Here is a 17,645-nt window from a genome sequence, read left to right on the forward strand (position 1 = left end):
TGTTATTGTTAACTTTGTATTCATACTGTATGACTTAGTAAACTAGGATAAATTTGCATATATACAAAAAGTTATTTTGGAAGAAAAGATTCTGTAGGATTGTGAAACCACTGGGGGTGTCTGCAAACTGGGAGAAGCTATCAACTGTTGCATTGTCTATGTGGTTTTTCTATTGCCATTTCCTTGAGCAAGGTGTAATGTTGACTATGCACACGTGCTTTAGCAAGTTTGCTATGATTCATTGGGTAATTTAAGATTAGGTTTCACAAGAGCAGCTTTCTTACAAGGAAGTTTATTATCAATCTACAAAGTTGAGCACGTGCACAAAAACATCTACTTGAGAAATTATAGAACCCTATAACCATAAAAAGGAAACCACCCTCTTTAATAGCTCTAATTTGGGAAAAAGTCCAAATGCCTGCAAGTTCAATTATGCTTTCATATAGAGTTTATCAAATTCAAAGACTTTTTCTTCAACATAAAACTAACTTTGTATCCCAAAATCTTAAAACTGTCCCCAATACATCAGCATTTTTTGTTTGCTTTTTTTAGTTGGCATCATCTCTTTAACTCTTTCTCTGCCAAGTACATATCTCATATGGCCAAGTAGGGAATCACTTCGGTAGCCAAAGACATATGTGATATGTTCTTGCTACTACATACTACCGATGAACTAGCCTGAGCAAAAGCAGGCTGAAGTTGGAGCTGCATATACTTCATGGTGACAGAGAGGGGAAGTGGTGGATGCGCTAATAGTGTGCAGTGAGAGGAGGGGGATTTGTGATCATCCTCCTGTTCCTGTGTGACTAGAAGGGGTTGCCCAGTTACTGGACAAGCTTCCCTCTACACAAATAACTGCACTAAAATAACAAAAGGATCAGTACTTACCCCTTCTCTGCCACTGTGATCCACTGCTGCAGCACTGCTATGGTCCTGGTGTTAGTTGTGGCCGATGACGCCAGCCAAAGTCACTGGACCACTACAACCAATCAGAGGCTGCAATGTCACTGTTATAAACTCCTGGCATCATGGCACCCAGGATGTGAGTACATTTATTAAGCTAGTAGCTTTTTGAACTAATTTTTACCTCATTGGTGGCAGATAGCCAAACATTGCAGTTATACATCTTTTTCAATGAAAAGTTATATTTTGAAATAAAATTGCATGAAGGTACCTGTTTGTATAAAATGCTAAGAGGCATTTTACACTGATAAAAAGATATGGCTACATTTAAAAAGCTAGGTCTCTTGAACATTTTTTGTTTTCAGATCTGTGCTGTGGAGCTCAAATATCAACTAACAAACTCTGAGTCTCCATACATCTAACATTTAACAGAAACGTCTGGCACAAAGGGGACTCTGTTACTTTGTGGAGGCTCAGACAGGGATCTATTATTTTGTAGTGACACAGAGGGGGCTTTTTCACTTTGCTGGTTCACAGAGAGGGTTGCATTATTTGTGAGGGCACATAGTGGGCTTTATAACTTTGTCGGGGTATGTAGTCAGGTTTATTAATTAATTTGTAGGGGTACTATTCTTTGTGTGGTCACAAAGGAAACTGTATTATTTGTGGAGATACAGAAGGGGAACAATACTTTGTGGGGAAACAGAGGAGGAACTATTACTTTGTTGGAGCTCAGAAAAGCTCAAGTACCTGTGGGGGCTCAGACAGGGCTCTATTATGTTGTGCAAGCAAAGATTGGATATTGTTACTATTTTAGGGCACAAAGTTAGCATTATTACCTTATGAGGGTGGAAGAGACTTATTACTGTGTGGGGGCACAGAAGAAAGCACTATTACTGTGGTCCACTAAGGATATATTATGCAACACCCCAGAGGGATGATCCCGGACATTTGACTACTGCGCAGAGCTGGGAGGGATAAGTGTTGGCTTGTCACAGCGGCACTTACCAGGCTCTGGTCCCAGAGGGATGACACGTAGCCAAGGCCAGAGCAGGATTGCAGGACACCTTTGACACCCCTAGGATAGTGAATGCCAATAAATGGGATGGGGGGAGTAGTTGTACTTATCACTCGTGACGCCCCTATTCCCACACTCTGATATGCTAAGGGGCAGAGAAAAGAACACAAAGACTTGTGTTTAGTACCTCGGGTCTCCAGGAAAACTTAGGGCCTGGTATAACTTTACTTAAAGATTTAACTGTATAAAACAGGTATTCAAAGCAAGGCAGGTACAATTCACTTTCAATGCCAGCAGGCTAGAGCTCAGAGGTCAGGTAGGATACACAGGATGAATACGGTCCTACAGTCCACGTTATCTGTATGGCACGGCTCCTGGATTGGGAGCACTCCAGAGGAGGAAAGGGCGTGGGGGTCACTCCACAGACACTCTGGCAGATAATTATTGACAGGAAGGCTTAAACAATAAACATTCCCCATGGCAGGGGCGCAGGTATAACGCATTCGCGTACCTCTGTGCAGAGATCCAGACTTTGGACAGCAGCATAGGAAAAGCCTGTAGTGTGAACTGGTACCTGTACGATGGGTTCCTCTATACAGAACTATTGTAAGGTGCTCTCTCTCTGATGGTGGGACTCACGCTATTCACATCCACACTCCAAATGGTATGGGATGTCGCTCCTCTTCCTCTATCTTCACCTACATGGAAGCTGAAGGTGCTTTCATGTGGCTCTGTGTTAGCACTCTCTTGGGTCCCTGAACAAGATGGCACTCAGACACAGATTAAAGACCTTTTCCCGCTCTCAAGCACTCCTATTTATACCTTCACTTATACCACATGACATGACAAACTGATACATGTACAAGCAGGCAATTATTTTATTTCTGTTAACCTCTCAAGCACCGCAGCTGTTCAACACACATACTGGATATGACAGGACAAGCTTTGCACAGTGCATCTACATAGGACAAAACATGTATGACATTTATGGAGGACCAGGATGGTGTTCTGGGCCACTGCATATTATTTCTTGTGGTGGGCATTACAGGGAAATTATTACTATAATAGCACTATTATTTTATGGGACATAAAAAGGCACTATTAGTATGGGGAAGCACTGAGAGAGGCATTAGGGCTAACAAAATGATCGGGAACATTTGCAGAGATGAGTCATGACTAGAAGAGGTCTTCATAGCAGTCTGCACCTGGATAAAGAATAAAAGGGAAAGTAAATGTCACCAGAGACATCATCAGTGAAGTTGTCGCCTGTGATCATTGGAGGTAACTGTAGTGTGATCAATATCACTGTTTAGAACTGCTATCTATTATTTAGTGACTCCATTATTTAGAGGTATATTTGTCACAGTGGATAGTAGATGACACAGATACCAGAATACGAAGCAAAGAACAGAATTACAAAAATATAACCTTTTATTGTAACGAATAAACTGCAAAAGAAGACTGGTCATGCAAATATTTTGAATGTAGCAGAGATAATAGGTAAATTCCATGGATCAGTTTCACAAGCCTAACTAACGCTAACTAGAAATAAATTCTGGCTATTAAGTTATTACTTTCAATATCAGTAATGCACACTAAAGATATGACAAATGGTACTTTAACAGCAACTGTAAACCAATATTTGCGGTTTACCACGCACAGTCCAACAGTCCAACTTCCTACAGTCGAAACATTGCCTGTATTTTATACTATGGAGTAATAAAACCTGATTTTATTTTAAATTCACCATTTGATGCCGCTACTATCTTTGATCTTCTGGATAATATGCGGGGACTGGAGGTCCATGGTCCCATGAGTGGCTTTGCATTAACAAGATACCTCTGCATTAACGTGCATTTTCTGGAGTGCTGCGGGTTATCTGCCTTGGATATAACAGAATAGAATTGTGTGACTAGCAGGCCTGCAGAGTCCCGAAGAGTCACTATAGGTGTATATACGTTCATCTTTTATCTAGGCTGACCTCACTTACAATTTGTTAGCGATGCAATCCTTGATGTGCCCTAAGTGGCTTGATCCTGTAATTGCATGGCGTGATTCTGAACTCTATTGGCAGCTCTTACACAGGCCTGAGGAGGAGCAAGCTGTTGCCTAAGCAGGAGCAGGCAGTTATCTGCAGTTCTATGTAGTTTCTATGGAGTTCTTGTTTCTCTCCACAGCTCCAATCCAGCTCCAGCAGCCTTCTCATCCTGCTGCTCTTCTTTTTCCTGTTCAAAAGCATCTGACCAGGTGGACTCCTTGTGACAGCTTTCTCTTAGCTCTTCCAATGTCTGCAAACTTTTGCCTAGTAATGCCTGGACCACACAGTCCAACACTCCGTCCTATCTTTGTCCCTATGCTCTCCACAGCACCCAGCAATTCATGCCCCCACAGCAGTTCTGTACGTATCTCAGTCCCTGTGCTCATTTCCTGAAGTGGTGCAGGAAAATTTCCTTATATATCGCCTTAGAGGATTTGGGAATTTTCTGAAAGGATGAAGAGGGATCCCTTTCACAGCCATGTCACAGAAGAGATCGAGCCTCCTTCCACCCCTTGCCCAGTGTTTCACTAATCAGTGCAACAAGCGCTGTACTTGTCTCGCTCCCTGCGGTTGGACTGACACTGGGGATGGCGCTGTCACTGGCACCTCTTCATCTTTTCACTGTCCTCTGCCAGTCCTGTCTCGGACAAGAGGAAGGGGGTGGGACTAAGTCCCAGCGGCAGTTTGGGACTCCATTCCAGCAGCTATGCGGCTGGACAGTGTAAGGAAGAGCATAAGGACAGCACCTCCCTCTTATGTACTAGAGCTGAGCAGCCATATTTAAACAGGTTGTCTGATTTATTCATTTTTTATCCTAATAGACTCCCCCTGTATGAAATTATCGAACAAACAAGCTGATACTCACCCTTTCCAGCTCCTTGCTGTGTTCACCACCGCTCTGGGTCTCCCCTATGACATATTGCTTACAGGCTGCAACAGCCTGTGTATCGGACATTACACGCTGCTGCAGCCAATGTCAGAGCGCAGCGATAAGTTTAGATGTGTGAGTTTCTCTTGATGTGTACAATATGTTGCATTTGTGGGTCCTCATTAGAGATGAGCGAGCATACTCGCTAAGGCAAACTACTCGAGCGAGTAGTGCCTTATGCGAGTACCTGCCTGCTCGTCTCTAAAGATTCGGGTGCCGGCGGGGGGCGGGAAGGAAGGGGGGCGAGATCTCTCTCTCACTCTCTCCCCCCCCCCCGCCCCCACCTGCTCACTCCCGCAACTCACCGCTCTCCCCCGCCGGCACCCGAATCTTTAGAGACAAGCGGGCAGGTACTCGCATAAGGCACTACTCGCTCGAGTAGTTTGCCTTAGCGAATACGCTCGCTCATCTCTATAGTCCTAATTCATGCAGCATTGTGGTTGTCTGCATTGTGCTGTGAACTGCTGTTTTAAAATGTCTCTATATTTGGAAGTAAGGCCATTTTCTGTTATTTTGAAAGCCTACCTAACCTCCCTCAATAACATCCTCTTTCCCTTTTCTTAAGGGTTATATGGCGCCAGTTATATTTCCTCTTGGACACTTTTGCGTGTTTGTCACTCTGTCTGAAGCAGTTGGCAGAGTGTGTAGAAGTTTACTAAAGTGCCTTTTCTTAGGAAACTTGGAGGGTTAGTGAGATCTCGATTGCTGGCAGGTGAAGTGTTAACAGGCTCAGCTTTAGGCCCCTGCAGAAAGGGAGGTAGTAGAGCAACTTAAAAATATACTATACTAGCTTACCCGTCGCGCGTTGCTGCAAAGACAGACAGACATACATTCGTTTTTATATATCTAGATAACAACCAATCACAGCGCAGTTTTTTTAGGTTACCTCAGTGGTATAAAATATAACCAATCACAGCGCAGCTTATATGTTACCTCAGCAGTATAAAATATGACAACCAATCACAGCGCAGCTTTCATGTTACGTCAGCAGTAAGAGAAATAACAACCAATCACAGCGCAACTTTTATTCTGCCTCAGCAATATAAAAAATAGCAATGAATCACAGTGCAGCATTGATTTTACCTCAGCGGTATAATATATAGCAACCAATCACAGCGCAGTTTTTATTTTACCTCAGCATTCTCAATATCCAGCAATTGTCTTGCGAGCGGATGCATCATTTTCTGGTTGAACACTCATCCCGTTGCTCGTAATGCCTTTTGCTTTTGTGCTTGAGATGGAAATCAAACGATCTTTGTCTGGGGGGGCATAACTGTCGACGACGCTCGCACGCACCCCACCTATCGTAGGATAGTTGTTCTATGCCATTAATCTTCCCAGGAGTGTACTCAACAACTTCCCATTAACTTTTCCTATTTATAACATAATCAATGCTCGTGCCAAATTTCACGTTTCTATGACACCGGAAAGTGAGAATTACATTCCGTACAGAAAATTTGGACGCTAATTCTTTTGCTCATAGAATTGAATAATCGACTTGGGACTTATTAACTTTTCCTATTTATGACATAATCAATGCTCGTGCCGAATTTCAAGTTTCTATGACATTGGGAAGCGAGAAAATTAGATTCCGTACGTAAAATTTGGACGCCAATTCTTTTGCGCCTAGAATTGAATAATCGAGTTGGGACCCATTAACTTTTCCTAGTTATAATCAATGCTCATGTCAAATTTCAAGTTTGTATTACATTGGGAAGCGAGAGAATTCGATTCTGTACGTAAAATGTGGACGCTAACTTTTTTGCGCATAGAATTGAATAATCGAGTTGGGACCCATTAACTTTTCCTATTTATGACATAATCAATGCTCGTGCCAAATTTCACGTTTCTAGGACACCGGAAAGTGAGAAAATTACATTCCGTACGTAAAATTTGGACGCTAATTCTTTTGCACATAGAATTGAATAATCGAGTTGGGACCCATTAGCGTTTCCTATTTATGACATATTCAATGCCCGTGCCAAATTTCAAGTTTCTATGTGAGAAAATTAGATTCCGTACCTAAAATGTGGACGCTAATTCTTTGGCGCATAGAATTGAACAATCGAGTTGCGACCCATTAGCTTTTCCTATTTATGACATATTCAATGCCCAAGCCAAATTTCAAGTTTCTATGTGAGAAAATTACATTCCGTATGCAAAATTTGGACGCTAACTTTTTTGCGCATAGAATTGAATAATCGAGTTGGGACCCATTAGCTTTTCCTATTTATGACATAATCAATCAATGCTCCTGCCGTTTCTATGACACCGGAAAGTGAGAAAATTACATTCCGTACGTAAAATTTGGACGCTAATTCTTTTGCGCAGAGAATTGAATAATCGAGTTGGGACCCATTAGCTTTTCCTATTTATGACATAATCAATGCTCGTGCCAAATTTCAAGTTTCTATGACATTGGGAAGCGAGAAAATTAGATTCCGTACGTAAAATTTGGACGCCAATTCTTTTGCGCCTAGAATTGAATAATCGAGTTGGGACCCATTAACTTTTCCTAGTTATAATCAATGCTCATGTCAAATTTCAAGTTTGTATTACATTGGGAAGCGAGAGAATTCGATTCTGTACGTAAAATGTGGACGCTAACTTTTTTGCGCATAGAATTGAATAATCGAGTTGGGACCCATTAACTTTTCCTATTTATGACATAATCAATGCTCGTGCCAAATTTCACGTTTCTAGGACACCGGAAAGTGAGAAAATTACATTCCGTACGTAAAATTTGGACGCTAATTCTTTTGCACATAGAATTGAATAATCGAGTTGGGACCCATTAGCGTTTCCTATTTATGACATATTCAATGCCCGTGCCAAATTTCAAGTTTCTATGTGAGAAAATTAGATTGCAGCTTGTCTCGCAAAAAATAAGCCCTCATAGAGTGCCGTACATCAAAAAATAAAAAAGTTACAGGACTTTGAATGCAGCGATTTCGAAAAAAAAAAGATTTCCAAGAAAAAGGGTTTTTATTGCAGAAAAGTGGGAAAACCTAAAAAAAATGTAAGAATTTTGGTATCGTTGTAACCGTACCGACCCGCAGAAAAAATGGAATGTCTCATTTATGCTGCATGATTAACGCTGTAAAAAAAAAAAAAAATCTATGGCAGAATTGATGCGTTTTCTCTCCCTGCTATCATTAAAAAAAAAAAAAAAGTTTTACAATATAGTCTATGTACCGAAAAGTGGCACCGATAAAAAGTACAGTTCGCCACGCAAAAAACAAGCCCTCATACGGCCGCGTCGACGGAAAAATAAAAAAGTTATGACTTTTGATAAACGGAGAAGAAAATCCGCCAAAAATTGTTGCGTCCTTAAGCTCAAAATAGGCCATGTCATGAAGGGGTTAAAATCCGTCGTTCAGCAAAATGATTACTCAAAAGCCATCTTTTAAGTGATCTTGGTGTCTAAATGGGCCTTAAGTTTGCACTGTCTACTTATCAGACAATATTAGTAAATCTGCCCCATTTTGCCCACTGCCATTTTGTATAGTATATGAGGAACTTGTGGCATCTAGTCCATGGCAAGTGGCGCAGTTTAGTTACTTACTATAAGACTCACAGTCTCCATGTTAACACTGAAATGTGAGGGCACAGGCGAGCAAGTATGATTTAAATGTTGTCTGTGGCAGTGTTTCCCAACTCCAGTCCTCAGGGACCACCAACAGGTCTGGTTTCCGGATTTCCTCAGTATTGCACAGGTGATGTAATTATTGTCAGTGCCTCAGACATTGCCACAGGTGTTCTTATTATAGGATATCCTGAAAACATGACCTGATGGTGGCCCTGAGGACTGGAGTTGGGGACCAATGGTCTATGGGGCACAAGTTTAGGGTCTCTTCATAGACTGGTATGAACACATCTATTTGTAGGCTTATCACATTTAATAAATTGACTCCTCTCCTTTTATCACCTTTTCTTGAGAACCTGACCCTTTCATTCAACATTTTACATCCAATTCCTTGCCTGTAAGGCACTTCATATCTGTGCAGACCAGATAGTGGCTGGTGACTGACTCATGCAGCTTTAGGTCTACTACCAGTGATCCCAACTGCATTTGGAGGGACTGTCCCAGATTCAGGCAGCTGTCCTGCAGTCCCAGGAGGGCATGCTACTGTACCACCCAAGACCGCTGGGCCCCTCCACTAACTATTGTAGTCTTTCAGCTACAGTAGTCTGCATGATGTGATCACTCACAAGTACTGGCAATGGTGTACACGGCATAACTTCACTCCTCCCCCTGGCTGAAAGCAAGCTTCATGGTGGTCTTGGTCCTAAAAGAAGAAAAACAAAAATGGACGTCACCAATCAGGTACAAAATCACTAGTGATCACTGGAGGTACTGCAATGTAATCACTATCACTTAGTAGAGCTGATATATATTACTTAGAACTATACTAGTTCTGTGAGGGGTTACTGAGAGGAACTATTACTGTGAGGGGGTCACAGAGGGGCAACATTGCTGTGAGTGGTTCACAGAGGGACACTATTACTGTGAGGGGGTCACAGAGGGGCACTATGACTGTGAAGGGGCGCATAGCGCATGGCTTAGTGTACAAACTGTGCTGCACTACACACATTGCTAAGAGTTGTCTCTATTTTTATTACTCAAAAGTTAGGAGGTATTTGTAATACTCTATGCAATATAAAAGATAGCTTGACCATTGTACATATTCTAACAAGCATTTTACCTCTTGTGTCATGCCTATTTCCTCAAAGATTGTAAGCTCTTGTGAACAGGGCCCTTGCCCCTATTGTTGGAATTATTAGTTTGTTACCATGTAATGCCTGATTTTGCTTGTACACATACTCTGAATAATAAACTGCTGTGAAATGTGTCGGTACTATAAAAATAAAGTTGATTATTCCTAATACAAATTTGAGTAGACATATGATTAAACTAAGGGCAGTGAAGCACTGACTATGTTATAAATTTTGTATTGAAGGTTTTGGAAAGTTGGCATTGTATCTGTAGGAATTTGTTTTTACAGGTTTACATGTCTCAACTTGCCAGTATCCTAACAGGAAGGAAATTTCAGTTAATCCCTGCTTAATCACAAATGAACAGAGCATGGGAAACAAACAAGGAGAATTAGAGCTCCTAACACAGGAAGAGAAATATGATGTCATAGGAATTATGTAAACTTGGTGGGATGATACACTAGATTATAATACAAGGCGTGAACTGTGGGTCTCCTTTCAGGACTCCAGAGAATTCCAGGATGTTTTGGGGGAAGGTGCGGAGACAAGTCACAGGGAAATGCCAGGACACTACCCTCCCTCCGAGCTACCAACCTGAACCAGTAATTACCTCCCCCCTCCCTTACCCCCTTCTGTCTCATTCTTCCTTCTTCTTCTACTTGTTTATTTCTCTTTCTTAATATGTGTATTCATTATTTTAAAGACTGAATTGACAGTCCTATTCATTTCCAAAAATAAAATGTTTGCCATAACAAAGTTCAGTTCATAGTTACGGAGTTTGTATAGGGACTAGGTTACTAAATGAGTACATAGAGGTCCCACTGCATGGGGTGATCTGCCACTAGAAGAGCTCATCTATAAAAGGTCATGACACCAGAGGATTCAAAAGAAGCCTCATTATCATCTATATATATAAAATTGAATGTATGCTTGTATGTCTGTCTGTGTGTTTGTCCTTTATGCTCTACTACACCATTCATCCGATCGCCATGAAACTTTGGGAAGTTGTTGAGTACACTCCTGGGAAGATTATAGGCATAGTACAAATATTCTATGATAAATGGCGCGCATGCGAGCATTGTCGACAGTTACGCGCCCCCCCCCCCCCACGTAGATCGTTCGATTTCCATCGTTGCCACTAATTCTCTCGCTTCCCGATGTCGCAGAAACAGGAAATTTGGCAAGAGCATTGAATATGTCATAAATAGGAAAAGCTAATGGGTCCCAACTGGATTATTCAATTCTAAGCGCCAAAGAATTAGCGTCTAAATTTTACGTACGGAATCTAATTTTCTCGCTTCCCAATGTCATGGAAACTTGAAATTTGGCACGAGCATTGATTATGTCATAAATAGGAAAAAAGCTAATGGGTCCCAACTCGATTATTCAATTCAATGCGCCAAAGAATTAGCGTCCAAATTTTACGTACGGAATGTAATTTTCTCACATAGAAATTTGAAATTTGGCACGGGCATTGAATATGTCATAAATAGGAAATGCTAATGGGTCCCAACTCGATTATTCAATTCTATGCGCCAAAGAATTAGCGTCCAAATTTTACGTAAGGAATGTCATTTTCTCACATAGAAACTTGAAATTTGGCAATAGGAAAAGCTAATGGGTCCCAACTCATAGTAACATAGTAACATAGTATGTAAGGCTGAATGAAGACATTGTCCATCTAGTCCAGCCTGTCTATCCTACTGTGTTGATCCAGAGGAAGGCAAAAAACCCCAAGGCCAGAAGTCAATTAGCCCTTTTGGGGGAAAAATTCCTTCCCGACTCCCTAATGGCAATCAGACTGTTCCCTGGATCAACCCCTAATAGTTCCTACCTGCCTATATACCAGGATTGACACTTAACCTAATATTTATATCCGGTCCGATTATTTGATTCTATGCGCAAAAGAATTAGCGTCCAAATTTTACGTACGGAATGTAATTTTCTCACTTCCTGATATATATAAATGAATGTATGTCTGTCTGTCTGTCCTTTATGCATTACTACACCATTCATCCAATTGCCATGAGACTTTGGGAAGTTTTTGAGTACACTCCTGGGAAGATTACTGGCATAGTACAACTATCCTACGATAGGTGGCGCGCGTGCGAGCATGGTCGACAGTTATGCCCCCCAGACAAAGATCGTTTGATTTCCATCTCAAGCACAAAAGCAAAAGGCATTACGAGCAACGGGATGAGTGTTCAACCAGAAAATGATGCATCCGCCGAACGTTTCGCAAGACAATTGCTGGATATTGAGAATGCTGAGGTAAAATGAAAGCTGTGCTGTGATTGGTTGCTATTTCTTATACTGCTGAGGTAAAATGAAAGCTGTGCTGTGATTGGTTGCTATTTCTAATACTGCTGAGGTAACATGAAAGCTGTGCTGTGATTGGTTGTTATATATTATACTGAGGTAACATGAAAGCTGTGCTGTGATTGGTTGCTACTTCTTATAACTACTGAGGTAACATGAAAGCTGCGCTGTGATTGGTTGCTATATATAATACCGCAGAGGTAACATGAAAGCTGCGCTATGATTGGTTGCTATTTTTTATATTGCTGAGGCAGAATAAAAGTTGCGCTGTGATTGGTTGTTATTTCTCTTACTGCTGAGGTAACATGAAAGCTGCGCTGTGATTGGTTATTATCTAGATATATAAAAACGAATGAATGTATGTCTGTCTGTCTTCGCAGCAACGCGCGACGGGTAAGCTAGTCTACTTATATATGATTCCGAGGCACTCAAAAGGAATAAAGAACTTTACTGACCTATGAAAGGGCACAGCCCCAAACAAACCTGATAAAGCTCCAAGCCCAGAATGCAGCGTGCTATATCACTATGTAACTTAGGTTATGAGTCATAATAATTGTTCTTAGAAATATGTTGGTTTAACCCTTTAGTGACGGCCCTATAGTGTTTTTACGTTCTGCAGCTGCAGGATGTGTATGGAGGGAGATCGTGCTGCGACCTCCCGGCATACATTGCGGATGTCAGCTGTTTCTTACAGCTGACACCCTCAGGCAACAGCCCCGACAAGCCACGCGGCCGATCGGGGCTGTTAACCCTTTAAATGCCACCGTCAATTCTGACAGCAGCATTTAAACCCCTTGAACGATGTTCAGGGGTCCTGTACAGTCCCCCCACGATGAGATCCCCTAGGAGGACTAAAAGAAAACGTAAAAATAAGAACAATAAAGTTTTACTAATTATTTTTTTTTAAAGTAATAAAAGTTAAAGAAATTTTTTTTGCCACATTTACAATAAAAAAATCTAAGTAATAAAGTAAAAATGTGGTATCGCTGCTTCCGTAAAAGTCTGATGTATCAAAGTAATGCATTATTTATGCCGTACGGTGAACGTCGTCCGGAAAAAAAACAAAAACGCCAGAAATGCGCTTTTTTGGTCACCCTGTCTCCAAGAAAAAATGAAATAAAAAGCAATTGAAAAGTCATATGTATTCAGAAAAGGGTACCAACAGGATGTACGGCACAAAATAAGCCCTGACACACCTATGTTGGTGGAAAAATAAAAAAGTTATTGTGTGCAGAAGATGGAGACAGAAAATAATTTTTTAAAAATTAAATATCTTTAAAAAAAAAGTACAAATAGTACAGCAAAAAAAACATATACATTTGGTATCATAGTAAACGTACTGATCCATAGAATAAAGTTAGCATGTCATTTTTGTTGCAGTTTGTGCGCCAGAGAAACTAGACATACCGAAAGATGGCGGAATGTCGTTTTTCCCCCCCATTTCTTTCCACTTTAAATTTTTTAAAAGTTTTTCAGTACATTATATAGTAACATAGTATCTTAGGCCAAATGAAGACAATGTCCATCTAGTTCAGCCTGATTCAACCTCCTTGTTGATTCAGAGGAAGGCAAAAAACCCCAAGAGGCAGAAGCCAATTAGCCCTTCCGGGGAAAAAATTCCTTCCCGACTCCCTAATGGCAGTCAGACTAATCCCTGGATCAATCTCTAATAGTTTCTACCTGTCTGTAAGACCCGAATCAACAACCCACTGGTCACCTAAAATTTATATCCTGAAATATCCTTCCGCTCTAGAAAGACATCAAGTCCCCTTTTAAACTCCTCTATGGATTTTGCCATCACTACGTCCTCAGGCAGAGAGTTCCACAGTCTCACTGCTCTTACAGTAAAGAACCCTTTTCTGTGTTGTTGATGAAACCTGCTTTCTTCTAGATGTAGAGGATGCCCTCTTGTTACCTCTTGGAGAGATCCTTGTATTATCCCCTTATGTGTTTATACATTGTTATTTGATTATCCCTTACCGTCTTTTTTCCAGGGTTAATAATCCCAATTTTGATAGCTTCTCTGGGTATTCCAGTCCCTTCATTCCATGTATTAATTTAGTTGCCCTTCTTTAAACCCCTCAAGCTCTGCAACATCTTTCCTGAGCACCGGTGTCTAGAACTGTGCGCAGTATTCCATGTGAGGCCTGACAAGTGCCTTATATACTGGAAGAATAATGTTCTCATCCTTCGCCCCTATACCTCTTTTAATGCAACCCCAGACTTCACTTGCTATGGCCGCAGCTGATTGGCATTGGTTGCTCCAGTTAAAGCTACAATCCACTAGTACCCCCAGGTCCTTTTCCATATCACTCTTCCCTAGCAGTACTCCATTTAGTGTATATTGGTGACATCCGTTTCTCCTGCCCATGTGCATAACCTTACATTTATCAACATTGAACTTCATTTGCCATTTTTCTGCCCAAGCCCCCAGCTTATCTAGGTCCTTTTGTAGCCGTACATTGTCCTCCGTTGCATTATTTATCTTGTATATTTTTGCGTCATCTGCAAATATTAATATTTTACTGTGCAGCCCCTCTATCAGGTCAATATGTTGAACAGAATGGGGCCTAATACTGAACCCTGTGGCTCCCGACTAGCGACAGTAGCCCAACCAGAGTATGAACCGTTTATTACCACCTTCTGCTCTCTATCTCTGAGCCAATTTTTTACCCAGATACACACATCTACACTTAATCCGAGCTGCCTCATTTTGTATATCAACCTATTATGCGGCACTGTGTCAAATGCTTTAGAGAAGTCCAGATATACAGGATCAATAGATTCTCCCAGGTCCAGCCTAGAGCTAACTTCATCGTAGAAACTAATCAGATTGGTCTGACATGATCGACCCTTCACGAACCCATGGTGGTGAGGAGTTATTCCGTTGTTCTCCTTGAGGTTTTCTCTCAGAAACCCCTTGAATTATTTTCCAGGTACTGAAGTGAGACTTACCGGCCTGTAGTTACCAGGCTCTCTTTTGGACCCCTTTTTGTATATTGGAAGCACATTGGCAATGCACCAATCGAGTGGTACAACCCCGGTCTTGATAGTATCCATAAATACATTACATAGTACCATTAAAAAATACAACTCGTTCGCAAAAAAACTAGCCCTCATACAGTTAGGTCGATGGATAAATAAAGAAGATACGATTTTTTTAAAAGGAGGGAGGAAAAAACAAAAATAGAAGAAATCAAAAAAGCTTGGTCACTAAGGTGTTAATGTTTGTGTGAAAATCAATAAACAGATTAAACATAATACAAGGCGTGAAGGTTACAACTTATTTATAAGAAACAGACCTATTAAAAGGGGAGGAGGTGTTGCGTTGTATGTTAGGAAAGCATAACTCTCCACAGAGGTTCAAGCTTCAGAGCATGGTAGTTCTGTAGAAACTGTTTGGGTAAGAATACAAGGAGGCAGTGATCAGGTTATCACTTTAAGTTTAGACAACAAGGGGAGGAAGACCTGTGAGGGCTCCCACTTGCGTTTGCATTTTTAGTTAACGCGATTGTCAATGGGACATTCCAATGTTAAAAATGCAACGCAATGCACCAAAAACGCAATTGCATTGTGTTGCGTTTTTAACATTAGAAAGTCCCATTGACAATTGTGTTTGCATTTTTTGTTAACGCAAGTGTGTGGGAGCCCTGAGGCCTCAGACTTAGGCCGCCTGCAGACGGGCGGGTCAGATCCGGTGGCGAGGATCTGCCGCGGTTTGTTTGCTGCACAAGATTTCGCGCGGCCAAACTGCGGCCATCTGCATAGGATTGCGTTTGTTTTTTTTTTTTTTTAAACAATTTCTTTTTATTGAAATAATGGTATAACAATGCCGGATATAAGGACATGCATATTAGCCACGCAGGGACGGTTTGAGAATAACCATTCAGTTACAGACATCAGAATAAATATAACGCTTCTGTCATTTATAGCATACTTCCGGCCAGGTAATGGGGAGGACAATCAGGGGTATAGGCGGGGGGGGGGGGGGGGGTGAGGGTGTGAGGTGTAACAAGAAACACCCCTAGGGGAACCGGGTATGATCAGATGGGGTAGATTTAGGAAAAACAATTAGGGAAAACAATTTGGGAGAACAAACAGCAAGATGTTGTCTTTATATTGTGATGTGAACATAGGCAGATCCTTTATTTTAGGTTGCGGCGAAATCTGGATTGTCCTGAAAGCAAATCCATGGGGTCCAAAGGGCCGTGAAGTCGTCCCTGGTGTTGGCCTCCCACGACAGGATCTCCTCAAACCGAAAGATTTGCGCTATCCTGTCTAACCACTGGCGGATTTGTGGAATCTCCTTCTCTTTCCAGAAGAGGGGTATCAGGAGTTTAGCTGCCGTTAAAAGGATTGTAGGCAAACTTTTTTTTGAGGGTTTGAAATGGTTTGTGGGGAGCCAGATAAGCATCTCCTCTGGTCTAAAGGAGTAAGAGGTATGGCATATTTTGTTGATAATGTTGGTGACTGACCGCCAGTAGGGCTTAATTTTTGAACATTCCCACCAGATATGGAGGGCTGTCCCTTTTTCTTCCTCACATCTCCAGCAGACGTCTGTAGATGTCGGGTTCGTTTTGGAAGTTGTGACCGGGGTTCTATACCACCTGGTCAACAGCTTGTAAGAGTTTTCCTGTGTGCGAACGCATTTTGAGAACCCGTGGGAATTCCTCAAGACTTTTAGGGTATCTTCTCGACTGAGAGTAAGTCCCAGTTCTCTTTCCCATTCCCTCAAAAACCAGGGCCTTTCTGAGGCTTTTTGCAACAGAAGTCCTTTATAAAGATGTGTAACCAACTTTTTTGGTCGAGAGGTAGGGAAGTATATGTCTCAAACCATGTCGGGTCCCTCGAGTTCTCAAGGTGGGTGGCTTGGAACTGTCTCAGTGAGCGATATAGAGTAGCCCTTTCCAAGAAGCTGCGCGGCGGTTGTGGGAGCCAGCTGTCTAGCTGCATCGGGTCTGTCAAAGTGGGGCCCTTAAGGATATCGTAAATTGTGGTGGATTGGAGTTTATCCCATATTCCTTCACTTCCCCGTGGTTTATTGGCTAGGATAGAGGGTATTATGGAAGCTGGTGTCATGGGGGGGAGGGACTTTGCACTTGTCACTCCCATCCGTGCATGTTTCAGTATCTTGATGGTGCATTTTGTGATAGGGTTAAGGTGCACATGTTTATCTTGTGTGAGACCATTAACCCAGAGCAGACCTTGGTTATCCTTCCCAAGTATTGTCCTTTCCATACAAAGTGGAGGCAATTGTGTTATCTATTAAGAGGATCCATCTGGCGATGTGAATCGCCTTGTGGTATAGCTGGAGGTCTGGGAGTCCCGTACCTCCTTGGGGGCGCTTTTGGCTCAGGAATGAAAAGGCCAGTCTCGGATTATGCCCTCCCCAGATATAGTCACGGAACAATTTGTGCATTTGTGAGAAGAAGGTAGCGCGTAGGTCGATTGGCACCGAGTGCAATATATAAATAATGGGCGGGAGGATATATGTAGAAATAAGGTTTTTCCTACCTAGCCAGGAAATAAGTGGTATTTTTAGTTGGTCGAGCTGGTTCTTCACTTTTTTAATCAACGGGGTGTAGTTTGTGTCATATAGGAGGGAGGGGTTCGCCATCAGGGTGATGCCTAGGTATTTAATTTTTGATGTGGGCCATTTGAACGCAAACTGTTCCCTCAGGTTGCTAACTGTGCGGGGAGGGGCCGTTATATTTAGTATCTCC

The 17,645-nt window shown here is 41.8% G+C and overlaps 1 long non-coding RNA gene across 2 annotated transcripts in view; it reads right to left on the reverse strand.

Moving 5' to 3' along the window:
* Positions 1–2,786: 2,786 nt before the first annotated feature.
* Positions 2,787–17,645, reverse strand: part of LOC136573015 (uncharacterized) — a 32,355-nt gene continuing 17,496 nt past the window's right edge. For both annotated transcript variants that reach the window (XR_010785841.1, XR_010785840.1), the window contains exons 3-4: positions 9,100–9,176; positions 2,787–3,126 (exon numbers count right to left, since the gene is read on the reverse strand). This is a non-coding gene — a long non-coding RNA (uncharacterized lncRNA). The remainder of the gene's footprint in view (positions 3,127–9,099; positions 9,177–17,645) is intronic.

Source organism: Eleutherodactylus coqui, chromosome 7 (assembly GCF_035609145.1).
Source record: "Eleutherodactylus coqui strain aEleCoq1 chromosome 7, aEleCoq1.hap1, whole genome shotgun sequence".
In the NCBI taxonomy this organism is placed as follows: Eukaryota; Metazoa; Chordata; class Amphibia; order Anura; family Eleutherodactylidae; genus Eleutherodactylus; species Eleutherodactylus coqui.